Source organism: Periplaneta americana, chromosome 4, assembly GCF_040183065.1.
Source record: "Periplaneta americana isolate PAMFEO1 chromosome 4, P.americana_PAMFEO1_priV1, whole genome shotgun sequence".
Taxonomy (NCBI): Eukaryota; Metazoa; Arthropoda; class Insecta; order Blattodea; family Blattidae; genus Periplaneta; species Periplaneta americana.
This window is the reverse complement of record NC_091120.1, coordinates 134562240-134576786: the sequence shown is the minus strand read 5'-3', so window position 1 is coordinate 134576786 and position 14547 is coordinate 134562240. Positions and strand designations below refer to the sequence as shown.

At 35.0% G+C, this 14547-nt stretch overlaps 1 protein-coding gene across 2 annotated transcripts in view; it reads right to left on the bottom strand.

The window, feature by feature from the left end:
• The window catches only part of LOC138698205 (uncharacterized), a 93103-nt gene that overhangs the window by 19969 nt on the left and 58587 nt on the right, over positions 1-14547 (bottom strand). The window lies entirely within an intron of this gene.

The following is a 14547-nucleotide window of genomic DNA, read 5'->3' as shown; positions in this document are numbered from 1 at the left end:
GCCGTATCGAATGAGGATAATAATAATGTTACGTATGATATTCTCCACCTAGGATTTTATACCTTTCTCATCAGAAATCTTAATTCGCACCCTGTATATCCGTTTCTATTTCAAACTGTAATATTATAAACTGTTTGTATGTATCGGAATATAGAAGCTTTGCTCATCTTCATATCTAAATATGGAACAAGGAAGAGAATGTGTGACATCTCGGTAACTAACCAAATAATGACATTTAAAAATTGTTTCATTAATCACAATAAGAAGAATTGCCACAACCATAATATGATATACGGTAATAAAAATAGAAACATTATATATACATTATTGAAGAGGAGTATGATATAATTAGTTACGGAAAAAAAATTACCAGACAAAAATTTGTCCACTGAAGCATAACTTGTGCCTTGTGATCATTATGATTATCTCTGTAAAATGAACACTAATCCGAAAATACTATCTAATTTTGCTTAAGCCTCAGATCTTAGTAGTCCTGCTTTTTATGCAATTTATAGAATTTCCAGAATACTCAATTAGTGGTCCTGTTAAGCGTAGCTTGACAGACGATGGCAATGTAATTTAATTAATGTTACAGGAACAAAATAATACATTTTGATTACACACTTTTAACACTATATGACTTAAAAATAAAAATATGTATATGACTTTCAGGTGTTAACTTGAACTAAGTTCAAAAATACCGGAAAACGCAAGGAACGTACAGTTCTGAAGATGGTTCCCAATCGGAAACCAGTCAACTAAGGTATTTTTAAACTTAGTTCAAGGTAACACGTGAAAGTCATATAAGTGATCGAGAAATAAGTGTTAATTCAAAGTATAAATAATGGATTTATATCACAACTTTTTGCACAACTTGATGTAAAAACTCTTCGAGTTTCGAAGAATGGTCAGTGCAACTCGATGTGTGCGCCTCGAGCTACCCTGAAGGCATACAAAATGCACTCAACCTTATGTCAAGTGTTCCATAACATTTGTGGAGTGATTAGAGCAGCTGCATTTATAATGCATTGTCTCAGTTTTTCCAAAGTGTCAACTGTACCACGCTGGTACACAACATTCGTCATAAAGCCCCAGAAAGACGTCAATGGACGTCAAGTCGGGTGACCTAGGAGCCAGGCAAGGGTTCTCCTTGTTGCTGAAAAACCGATCCATGGGGAGTTGATCAACAACAAAAGTTCTGCACATGTCCAGATACACATGCCCTTTGATTGTCGCCTCGATGAACGAGAATGGTTCAATGACGTAATGTTCTACTGAATGGCGCCAGATTTGTTTCCACGATAAACGTTAGTGCGCATCGCATGGACATGCAACTGTTTTTAAACCATTAGTGCATAAACTTGGGCAGTTTCTGCATCTTGTCTTGTCAGATGTAAATCAAAACAATATCTTCATCTGATTTTAAATGGTGAGCATTTATTTCTCGATTCATTTAATCGGAACACGGTATATAAACACACATTATAGTACATTATATATATATATATATATATATATATATATATATATATATATATATATATATATATATATATATATATATACATACTCCATACCTATATATTTTTATTCCTAACAGATTAATGTTACAAAACAGTGTATGGATGTGTGTATATATGAATAAACATACATAATGTATGTTCATAAGTTTAGGCACAATTATACATATATTTTATGAGGATTTACATAAATAATAATAAAGATAATATTTTATAAATTTAATTATGGGTACATGACGTAATAAGATCTTTATCTACGTTTTTGACCGAGATATCATATTTTTCTTTAATAATTTAATATTCCTAAAATTTCCGAAATTTGGAATTTGATTAAAAGTCAAAGTGCTTCGTTAACTAAGACATTTTTTCCATAATTATTTATTACTCTTTTGGGAAAAATATTGTGATACGTATTAAAAGCAAAGATAATAATAAAGAAGGAAAGGAGGGAACAGACAAATAAAATACTGTAATTCAGATAAAAGTGGATGTGTGGACAGAAATAAGATAAAAAATGATGCAGAAACATAAAGAAATGGAATATAGAACGTAAGGAAAGCGACATTGTGAGAGTATGAATAGGAAGTACTCAAAGGAAGTAAGAGATAGGAAATGGAATATATTATAAGAAAGAGAAGGAAAGAGCGGTACATTTTAATAAACCGTAAGTAAATACCATTTGCCAATCCTTCTCGTGGTTAGAAAAACTAGGCATTCAAAAAGAAACATTTATTTTACTTTCGTGAACTCTACTTGAGAAAGATGAGTTTCTCTGAGTTAAGTTTACGAGTTCTAGTAACATTAGAGAGTTCTTAAAGCAGTGTGCAAACCATGTCTTTTAAGTAGTGAGTGGAGATAGGCTCGTGTAAACATCAATTGCTGCGACGAAAACGAAGTAAATGAGCGCGCCTCTTCATCATTTCCAACTCGTAAAGGAAAAGGATCGTAAAAGGGAAAACAGATGAAATTTACGAGTTCAGAAAGAAGAGGTAAGCGTTCTATATGCACGTCGTTAAAAACTTTTACAAACATTTTGTGCAGTCTCACTAACACTAGCGAGAACGGAATGAAGTTAAACTGTCATCTTAGCAAGATGTCGGCAGTGGTAACAGCAGTGTATAAAGTTTTTGTTATACAGGTTGTATCATAAGTACCAGGTGCATATAAAAAAACAAATTCTGAATTATTAAATGTAAGTGTTGCAAGTAATTACTAACTTATGTACCATAAATCTGTAAAGAAACATTTTTGCACGGTCGTGTTTTTTTTGTTGTGTTTATAGTTATTGTTTTTAGGCCTGAAAGTTAGAATTTCCACATAGAAACTTGTTGATAGGGAAACCAATCTTCATAACATAAACCTTTACTGAAATTACCAATTATAGTGCATTTATCGTTTTGAATAGGTTATTTTACGACGCTTTATCAACATCTTTGGTTATTTAGCGTATGAATGAGATGTAGGTGATAATGCTGGTGAAATGAGTCCGGGGTCCAGCACCGAAATTTACCCAGCATTTGCTCATATTGGGTTGAGGGGAAAACCCCGGAAAAACCTCAACCAGGTAATTTGCCCCAACAGGGAATCGAACTAGGGCCACCTGGTTTCACGGCCAGACGCGCTAACCGTTACTCCACAGGTGTGAACGATTTATTGTTACCATTACAGTGTAATTTTGGGAAGGTTTCGGAATAATTAAAGCAGACGCTTGTAAAGATTCTTATCATGCCACATTGCGATTGTGTCGCTTTATTCAGTGATCTCAAGGTGGATTTATCCCATAAACTGCAACGTGCTCATAATGCTTGTGTTCGTTTCATTTGTAATGTCCGCTACTACGATCACATTTCGCCTTCTTTCGATACATTATTGTGGCTCAGGTTAAATGAGAGGAGAAATTTACGTTCCCTTTCTTTCTTATACAATATTTTGCACACCTCTGTTCCCTCTTACTTATTCGTCCGATTCCATAATCTTTCTCGCTATCGTAACTTAAATACTCGGTCACAATATGATAATACGCTATAAATACCACTCCACACATCATCTTTTTATTCTTCATCTTTCATTGTTGCTATTTCTCATCACTGGAATTCTCTGCCGCCTGTAGTCAAGGGCTGCCGAACTTTAATTTCTTTTAAATGTAAATTAGAAAAATATGAGTTGCGAGATCTAACGCGTTGCAAATATTTAATGCAATGTATTCCACTGTATTTATTTATATTTTTTATTCCTTATTTTTATTGTATAATCTTGTAAATCGTGTTTATTTATCACTTAACGCCAGTATGTATACTATTGTATTGTTTTTTTATTATTTTTATTATTAGTATTATTTTTTATAGTGTACATTTTATTCAATTGTCGGTTTCTGGTTTAATTATGTGAATTCTACTTACTTGTAATCTAATACTAATATGTATTCCAATGTGTTTATTTTTCTTTTTACTGTGTATAGTTTTTATTGAATTATCGGCTTCTGTTTTTGTGTGATTGGCATTTGATTCTAACAACATTAATATCTATTCCACTATATTTATTTTTATTTTATGAGGTAAATTTTTATGTAACTATCTCTTTTGATCTCATTATGTACCTAAATCGTATCAGTATGTAATTACTTTAACCCGATCCAGTTGTATGTTCAACTATGTAAGCAAGGTTTAATCCTGATTGAGTGTAATAGAAGGCCTTACGGCATTAACTCTGCCAGGTTAAATAAAGCCATTATTATTATTATTATTATTATTATTATTATTATTATTATTATTATTATTATTGATCTAAATTTTCAGCGCAGAGTATCTGCAATTTGAAAAGCATGATCGTGGAAAAAAGATGTTGTACAATACACGTTTGTGAAGTGCATTACAAACTTTTCCTAGAAAGCATTTCCTAACTTTGTATCGTATTATACTATTACAAATCAGTAATAGTAATACATATTACGTATACCGAATTTTCTAAATTTCAAATTAGGCCTATATATTGCTCGAATATTTGGTGACTTGGCTAAAATATTTGACTGTGCAAATCACAATGCATTGCTAACACAGTTAAAGTTTCATGATGTTAAAATGTGACCGTATTTGTTTACAAAATACTTATGAAAGAGGAAACAAAAAGTAAATACAAACATAAACAGTCACGAAGTTACTCACTCAGAATGGAGAAATATGAAATTTCCTAGGGATCAATTTTAGGTCCATTGGCGTTTTCAGTTTGCATTAATGAGTAGTCTCAACCATAAATAATAATTTATCCCACATAATATTATTTTCGGGTAATGCAAGTATGGCTATTTGAAGTAAACAATATGTTCAGTTTATAAATAATTTTGGTACAGTATTATATGTAATGAATGGTTTAGCGTACATAAACTAGCATTTAATGTGGCTAAAAGCAGTTTAATCAAAATAAGTACACACTAATAACGCGAAGTTTTCCAGCAACTGTTGAGATCTCTTCTATTAGTAATAAATACGATTAAAAAGACATTATTTTAAACTTTCATTCTGTAATTGAATATGGTTTAATAAATATTCTGGAGCAACTCATCTCAAGATATCATATTTTTTATTCCCAAAGAAAAAATTCCTAAGAATATTGAATGTATGCATAAAAGGAAGAAATTACAAAGATTTTCCTAAATTTATAAATCTTTACCTCACTTTGTGAGTACATTCTTTTCATTCATGATGTTTTATGTTAAAAATCAAAGTACGTTAGTACTAATCAAGGCATTCATAATTTTAATACAAGATATAAATAATATCTCCCTCTAGCACCTATTAGCATGAACTACAGTACTATGAAAAGTTTACTATTTACGTATTGCTGTTATCAATGCACTGCCTAGTTTTATTAAAGCTTTGAAGGTCAAGAAGAGTAGTTCACAACAAATGTAACATAAATTCTCTATACTCATATATTTCGTTTAACTTATGAAGTGTTTATGCTTCTGGATTGAAATAATCGCTTACTATATACTGTATATTTTTGTACAACTTTTGATTTTTTCACATCTCAAAGCTGCGATGCTCATATAAGATATATGGAATACAATGAGTTAAACGTAAGATATAAAATATAAAGGAAAAGATGGAATCGCTATGTTTTACAATATATATATATAAATGTATATATTGGTGACGCGAATTTCTGTGGGAATAGAAATTGGGAACTTTTTCATCGCACAAAAATATTAACACTCAAATTTCTCTCGAATTTTATAAAATTGAATTTATGTTTATACAAAATTATGGAAAAATGACATGCTTATGAAACGGACTGAAGGAACGTCGAAGTTACAGCATTAATATACAGCTCACTTCCATTCAGTGAAGTGAAGTTCAGTTCAGTTCAGTTTGTAGCAATGCAGGACACTTAAAACAATGAATCTTCATTTATGGTGAGTAGGCCTATACCAGTCATGTCAATTGATGCCCATAGGAATAAGCGCGCGCTTTAGAACTCTGGAGATTCTGAGCGCTTTACAGCGGAAAGGAAAGAGACAGACGAAAGAGGTAGTATATGCAGCTTGGTCGAGCTATATTCAGGGATGGCCAGCGCTGATTCAATAGATAAAGGAAAGAGAACTTATTAAAACTGTATCCATGTTAATTTTTATATTTATCTGAGAAGTATAAGTGCATTATAAGAATGTAAGTTTTAATTTTAATGCTCATTTTTCACAACTTTGATTATTTTATTCAAAAGAAATATTTTCTCATCTTTTTTCATAGAAAAGTGAAATTTTCAGAAATAGGCCTATTTATTTAGTAGCCTTACAGAATGTTTTCGTAAATCTAATATACCGTAAATACGTATTCCTGAAGATAGTGTATTGAAAATTTTGAAAATATTCGCATTGAAATTGTTTGTAAGAAAATGAATTAACAAAGCAACTACTGCTACATCAGAAGCAAAAGATACGTGCCCATGTGTTGTAGAAATGTCAGCACTATAGCTTCAGCACATTTCGAGAAATAATTTAATATTCTGATGATAGGAAGTTGCTCACCAATATCACCTTAAAAGCATTATGCAATAAGAGTTTTGTTATGGAATATTAGTTACACTTAAAACATATACAGCACCTAGGTAACTTTGCTTTGTACTGTCGTATTGTTTTGATTAGTTTATTGATTACTTCTATAAGGCTAAAGGTACCACCAATATCAATTCCAACTTATCATGTCATACGCAATCTTTTTTTTTTTTTTTTTGGATATCACTTTCTTTATTAATGACGTGTTTCATCCATTTAGTACAGTATAGTTGTACCATTATGGAATTTATGTGAATATTCCTTATATTATATTATTAACATTTAAAACACAACTGCAATATTAAGAAATTGGTATTAGTACTTTTGTTTTACAGACAATATAGATAATATGAAAAAGAAAGAAGCCATATAAAAATAACGAAATCAAATTTCACCTTCCATTTGAAGTTTGTGTACCACTGTTTTCTTAATCCAACAGGCTGCTTATTCATATACACAACCCTTCTCTTTCCATACTTAGCGCTTGATGCCCGCGCACGACGTCAAGGTCAGAAAAATTCGCTTGCTTTGACATCATTGCCCTATACTACTGCGAATAAATCCTAAAACAAGGCGCTTGCTTTGACATCATTGGCCTATACTACTGCGAATAAATCGTAAAACAAGTATCGTATTATAGTTATAAAAAAATATCGTGGGTTCAATAATTATTTGATCCTACAGTTCAGAATTTCGCGAAACAATTAAAGAAACAGCCTCATTTTTAACAAACAAAATTTAAGTCGCATAAATCGCATTATAATTGAAGAAAAACTCGATGACATAGGATACGAAATCGTTAAGAAAGTTAACTCAACAGGCAGGTGTATACAAGATATCAGCTTGAAAAGTGAGAAATTGTTAAAACTAAAGCTTTATAAGGCAACATTGGTTCATAAATTAAATAAAATGCGTCATTTGCCTAGGGTTCAATTCTTCTACAGAAACGAAATTCAGCATATGTATAACTGCCTTTTCAAAGGATGTCAAATGTCATTAGAGATGATGATGAATAGTTCCAGCACTTCCTACAGTAGAGCATCTCGTTTAGGCACAGTGAGAACGTAAACAAAGTGCTGGTAACGTGTGGGGGAGGACGAGCCGTACGATAAACAAGAGGGATGCACAAGGTTTTAGTTACAATATTTATGGCAGAGCATTAATTGAAATTATATTACCCGAAAACACAAAAAAAGTGAAAAAAATTGTAGAAAATTACTAAATTGTAAAACTATAAAAACTTGTAAAAATTGTAATTGTAATATTGTAAAATTTTGACTTGTTCCACATCTTAAAGCTTCATTGCTCATGTAAGATCTATGGAATAAAATGAATGAATGAATGAATGAATGAATGAATGAATGAATGCATAACTTTATCATATACACATTTTAACAATAAATTTGTAATGTTGAAATAATTCAATAGGCCTATAACAAATCAAATTTTGCTACTTATATGATGTTGCTTTCAAGCAGATTTTTTTTTACGGTCATGAATTTCATTCTATGTATGACTAGAGTCGACGGCAATTCGGAAGGCGGTAGTCTGCTAGCGTTTGCGTCGAGAGAGACAGATAGAGAGAGCAAGGCAGCGTACAACATTGCCACACCGTACTTCACGCGCACGTGCAATACAAATAGCACAGGAGAGAATTTATACCAAACAAACTCTCTTTCCTTCACTAACAATATTCTTTGCGCGTTTCTCAATCCCACACCACATGTTTCTGCAGTCGTTCCGCGCTACAGATTCCCCTGCGGGCCACCCCCGAACTCCCCAGGAGAGAGCCCACGATAAATAGCACCAGCAACTAATGACCACATACCACGGCATCCAATTCTGTGGAGGCCCGCAGCCGACTCTCCGATTTTACATTGGAGCAAGCCCGAAGTATGGGAAAGAATCGGAAATGATGATGGAAGAGGGAAGTGTAATTATGATGGCGAAATGAGTTCGAGGTCCAACACCGATAGTTACCCAGCAATTATACCTCAGTTTGTTGAGAGGAACCCTCGGGAAGATCCTCAACAAGGTAATGTGTGTCAAAAAGGATTTGAATCAGAGCCCGCTCGTTTCGAGGTCATATTTCACAGCAGTGTCGGAAATCGGCCTTAATGACAGCAGGGTTGTCAATCCTATATGACCTCCGCCGCCTTTACTCCAAATGAAATGCTCCCACTATTCATATTCTGTTTGAAGCTGAGTAAATGCTACAACCATAGTCCAGTCAGAAGGATTAGATCAACATGAACGAATTCAAGCACAAAATTCAGTGAAACGACAGGAAATAAGGCAATATAATCGAAATAAAATAACATAACCGAAATAAAGGTGGAACAACAAAAAAAGAAAAGGAAATAAACTAATATGCATAAAATAAATTGGAACAACCAGTAATGCAGGAGGAAGTAAAACAGCACAAAAGGAATAAAATAGGACAATAAATAGGGGTGATGCGCGGGAAGTGGAGAATCGATTAGCGCAAACTCATACTTGAAGTTGGTAAAACAGTGATACTGCCTTAGGCAATGCCATTTCATTAGCCATGAGTCAGAGGACAGAAGAGCATCGTTCATTCGCAGTAACAACAATGATTGTTGTGAAGCTACAGGACGAAAATTTCGGGTGATCGATGCAATGTTACCACGAATCCTAGTCTTTGCTCCATTTCGGGTGCAAGTACGACTAGCAAACACATGACCTATATTGGAGTGTAGGCTATAAACACACGACCCTTAAAAAATCATCCAAAAAACCGCACACTGAAAGATCAGGCAATCGCGCGAGCTATTTCATGTTGCCGTTCTTCGACATGAGAAAATTCATCTCCCTCACAATTTGTTAAAAACGGTTCAGCAAAAGTTATTCGTTTGTTGGCATCACCGGCTTGTAATTGTTGGACAGCCTAAAGCTTCTACGGAACCAATTTTAGATGCGAAGGCAATATTCTGGTCACAGTGTGGCGAGACAAATCTAATGACACAGCATGTCGTAGTGAAGAACGTTGTGGACTCTCCTGGATGGCGGCATTGACTGCTTGGACTGCCTATAGCGTTCAAACACTATTTCTTGGTCCTGGACGCTTCTTGCTTAGGGTAGAACATGTTGATTCAAATCTTTGAACCCATGTCTTCACTGCGCTGACTCATGGAATCGGATCATGAAGCCGAAATTCTCATCCTGCAGCTTCACAAAAATCATTTACTGTGAATGCACGATACTCTCCCGTCCTTTGCCTCATAAAAACTGTAATGACAATGCCTAAGAAACAGTATAGCGGTATCACAGTCTTACCAACTTCAAGTATGTCTTAGCGCTAATTGATTCAAAGTCTCCGTTCTCGCACGTCACCCTGTATAAAATAAAATAAAATGCAATATAAAAGAACGAATTAAATTATAACCAATATAGCAATTAAATAGAATAGAACAGGCAACACAATGGAGAAAAATAAAATGGAATTGTCGATATAATATTATATTATGACAAAGATACAAGGAGCATCCAGAAAGTAAGTTTCCCTTGAATCCTTTAGAGAAAGAAAACACAATTTAGTGGAAAGATTTGTTGGAACGGACACAGCAACTGTTGAGCTATTTTTCAACATATTCCCCACCGGATTTGAGACATTTGTCATATCGTTGGAACAGCTTTTGTATCCCTGTGTCGTAGAAGTCTGCGGCCTACGATAGGAACCAGTGTGTGATAGCCGTCTGAACCTCTCTGTCACTGTGAAAATGCTGACCGGACAGGAATTTCTTGAGATGTAAGAAAAGATTATAATCGAAGAGAGCAAGATCCGGGCTGTAGGGTGGATGTTGAAACACTTCTCAGCGGAACTCCTGCAGAAGATCTGTTGTGCGCTGAGTCGTATGTGGCAGAGTGATTACCATCTTTTCTTGCAACTCAAGAAATTCCTATCCGATTAGCATTTTCACAGTGACAGAGAGGTACAAACGGCTGTGACACACTGGTTACGATCTCAGACAGCAGACTTCTACAACACTGCGATACTGCCTTAATTCTGTTGGAGAATATGTTGAAAAATAGCTCAACAATTGAAGGGTTCAGAGACATAATGGGCCAAGCGCCATTTATTAAAAACGAAGAAAGCAAGGGTTAAAATTAATTGAAAACCTCAGTTTAATGAAATTAACATATCATTTACTTTTAATGTGTCTACTTTATATTACTTGCTATATGTTTAATTAAAATATGATAATCACTAAATTTTAACCCCTGTTTTCTCTGTTTTTAATATATGTCGCTTGGCCCACTATGGCTCTGAACCCTTCAATTCAAAGAAATTCTGTTTTATTTCTCTAAACGGCCCCAGGGAAACTTATTTTCTGGACCCGCCGCATATAAAATAAAACAAAAGACAATAACGGAAATGAATATCACACAGCGTACAAAAGAGAAGATAGGCTACAATATAATGTAAATCAATAAAAAGGAGTAGACAACAGAACAGTAGCAGAACCAAAAAGAAAAGAACAGGCAGCATAAGAAAACTGAACAGAACAATAAAACAAAAAGAAAGAATAGAACTGTAAAGAGAGAAGGCAGAACAGTGGACACAGAATAGTAGGCCTATAACAGAATGCAGATAAGTTACAAATCAGGAAATAGAACGAGCAAGAGCGAATCAAATAGTTGAGCGGAGATAGCACAAATGCAGTATAAAATATGTATGTTACGCTTCGACTCTGGATGTCTGTACTCGTAGGACTGGCTGTCCCCGGAGACGGTACATGACCCGTAATTGCTCCTAACCTTCAAAAGACATAAATGGCTCCGAGCTCTAGCCCATCAGGGCTCCCGAGAACATGTTGGTGATCTGATAACGATCCGATTTCATGGAAATAACATTAGGTGAACACAGCTGGTAAAATTGACCACGATTCAGCTGCGGCCATACCGAGAACAGACGTCAAAGGATCCTTCTCGGAAATGTAATTTCACACATAGAGGTCACATAAATTAACACTGAACAAACATTATTTCATTTTATATCCACTTTCACCAGCCACACTTGAAATTTATTATAGAGGCAAATTCATATTAAAACACTTTCTTAATTATAATAAAAAAGTATAAGTACTGATGGGAAGACGAGCTCTGGCATGTGAGCTGTGTGGTAGGGGAAAGAATGAGCTAGCAGAAAGAGAGTTTGTTTCATGATGGTTAATATTGTACGAATATACCGACACAAAATTAATCTCAGAATCAAACTTATCTTCTCCCTCCATGTCCACTGGTGACGTAGCCACGGCACATGATAAGGTCACAGTACAGGTCTTGCCTCCTCTACTGTATGTATGTATGTATGTATTTTTAGTAGGTTATTTTACGACGCTGTATCAACATCTTAGGTTATTTAGCGTCTGAATGAGATGAAGGTGATAATGCCGGTGAAATGAGTGCGGGGTCCAACACTGAAAGTTACCCAGCATTTGCTCATATTGGGTTGAGGGAAAACCCCGGAGAAAACCTCAACCAGGTAACTTACCCAGACCGGGAATCGAACCCGGGGCACCTGGTTTCGCGGCTAGACGCGCTAATCGTTACTCCACAGGTGTGGGCTGTATGTATGCAGGGCCGTAGAGAGCCGAAATGGGCCCCCTGGCTAAGATTTTACGAGCGAGTATTGAGAACACTCGTATGTGAAGTAGCATAACACTGAACAATGCTTTTTAATCTTTTATTATGGACGTTACAAAAGTGAACAAATATTTTATGCTACTCTATTCTCTATTGTCTATTTTAAATATAGACACACACACTAAGTCACTAACTTACATGTTAGGAGAACATTACTTTTAAGAAATCTACCAGGGAGCTTTTCTTGCCTTTCGACTCGCAAGATAGTCTATTATTTCATCAAAGTCCAACTCTCGTGCAAGACTGCTTTCCAAAGCTAAGGTGCCAAGACATGATAGTCTCCCTTGCGACATTGTTGAGCGAAATATGTCCTTCGCACGCGCCAACAGGCTAAACAACTTTTAATTGCAATGTAGTAAATATGCGCAAAGCAATGCAGAATTTGGGAATAGATTGATCAGTTTCTGTTGAATAAAGACATTCAGGAGTTGAAGAGTTTGTAAGTTATTCTTAAAGTTTACTGGTTGAATAGACTAATTAATTCTAAGATCCCAAGGAAGTTGCCACTCCTGGAATCACCAATTAGTTGGGTATCCCCTCTCAGTGACAAGCCTCTTTCACCTAGAAACAGAATCACATCCAAAATACGGATTAAAATCGTCCTCCAATTGTCCCCTTCATTCTTAAAGGTTTTAGAATGTAACATATCAACTACTAAATCCTCACTTAAAAGTTTCTCCAAGCCCTGCCACTCTAGATAACAAGCCTTATGTGTAGCACTATTTTTTGTGTAGGTAATTTATCATAGAGTCTCTTCCACCAGTAAAACCTCCAAGAGAACATAATACTGAACGTGCAACTTGCTGATACGGCAGTCAGTCTCTTGGTACGCTTTCTCCATTTTTCAAGGTGCATTGCAGAATACAATGAGAAAATAAATTACTATCCATGTCACATTGAAACTCTTTAGGGAGTGATTTAAGCCCACGAAGAACTACTTCTTAAATCAACCCAGTAGAAAACTGCAAATTTTCTAGTGTCCCGATGTCAAAATCCAAAGGTCTAGAGGTTGCTGCCCATGATGTTATTGGTCACGGTGAGAGGCTACTAGTGGAGCAAGAAAAATCTGATCGTGTTTTATTTATTGATTCGGAACGTTCATTAGATCCTGATTTTACTTCGTCTTCATCTTAAATATCTTTTCTTTGATACAAAGATTCACTTTCCACTTGTTCTTCCTGTTCACACGTTCTAGCTTTCTTCAACACAAAACCAAATGTTCTCTGTTTTTTCTTGGATAATTCTTACTTCGTCTCCTTCTACTTTCCTTTCTGAGCACCAGATTTATAAGGATAACTCAGCCACCGGCGTAGCTCAGTTGGCTAAGGCGTTTTCCGCTTGGGTGTGGGTTCGATTCCCGCTTGGGCTGATTATCTAGTTGGATTTTTTCCGAGGTTTTCCCCATTAGTAAGGCGAATCTTCGGCATCATATTGCCAAATATCATCTCACTATCACCAATTTCATCGACGCTAAATAACCTCGTAGTTGATACAGCGTCGTTAAATAACCAAGTAAAGAAAATGATAACTCAGGATCTGCAAACAAAACTGATTAAAACATTAACATACACGGTTGTCAGCTTCCGAACAAGCCAACCAAACGACTTTTAGTCCGTGTGTGGCGTGGAATGGAGATGTAACAAGCGTGTACTATCTATAGTAGTAGAGGACTGTTTTCCCGGTAAATGCCACGCCCAATGCAACTATTTCACTCCGTGTGTGTAAAAATGTCGCAAAAAATGAAATAATATTATTACTTTCAGTTTTACATTTTAATTAATATCTATATACGAGGAAGAGTCAAAAAGTAATCCTAATAATTGTTTCATTAATTGAATATGTACAATAAGACTACAAACACTTCATCACTTTTCAACATAGTATAACAGGAACACTTTCATTGAACGTACTGGGGACTATGTTGAAAAGTGATGAAGTGTTTGTAGTCTTATTGTACATATTCAATTAATAAAACAATTATTAAGGTTACTTTTTGACACTCCCTCAGCATGTTAACCGGGCCCCCTGAAAGCCCCGGGCCCCCAGGATACAGCCATGCCTTCCATACCCTCTCACCGGGCCTGTATGTATGTATGTATGTATGTATGTATGTATGTATGTATGTATGTATGTATGTATGTATGTATGTATGTATGTATGCATGTATGTATGTATGTATATATGTATGTATGTAGCCCTATGTATGTATTTTTTTTTTTTCAAATTTTTCTTCACAGATGTGTTTCATTGCAAAAATGCAATACTACATTCTAATAGATTACAATTAAAATATTGCTAACTCTTTTGAAT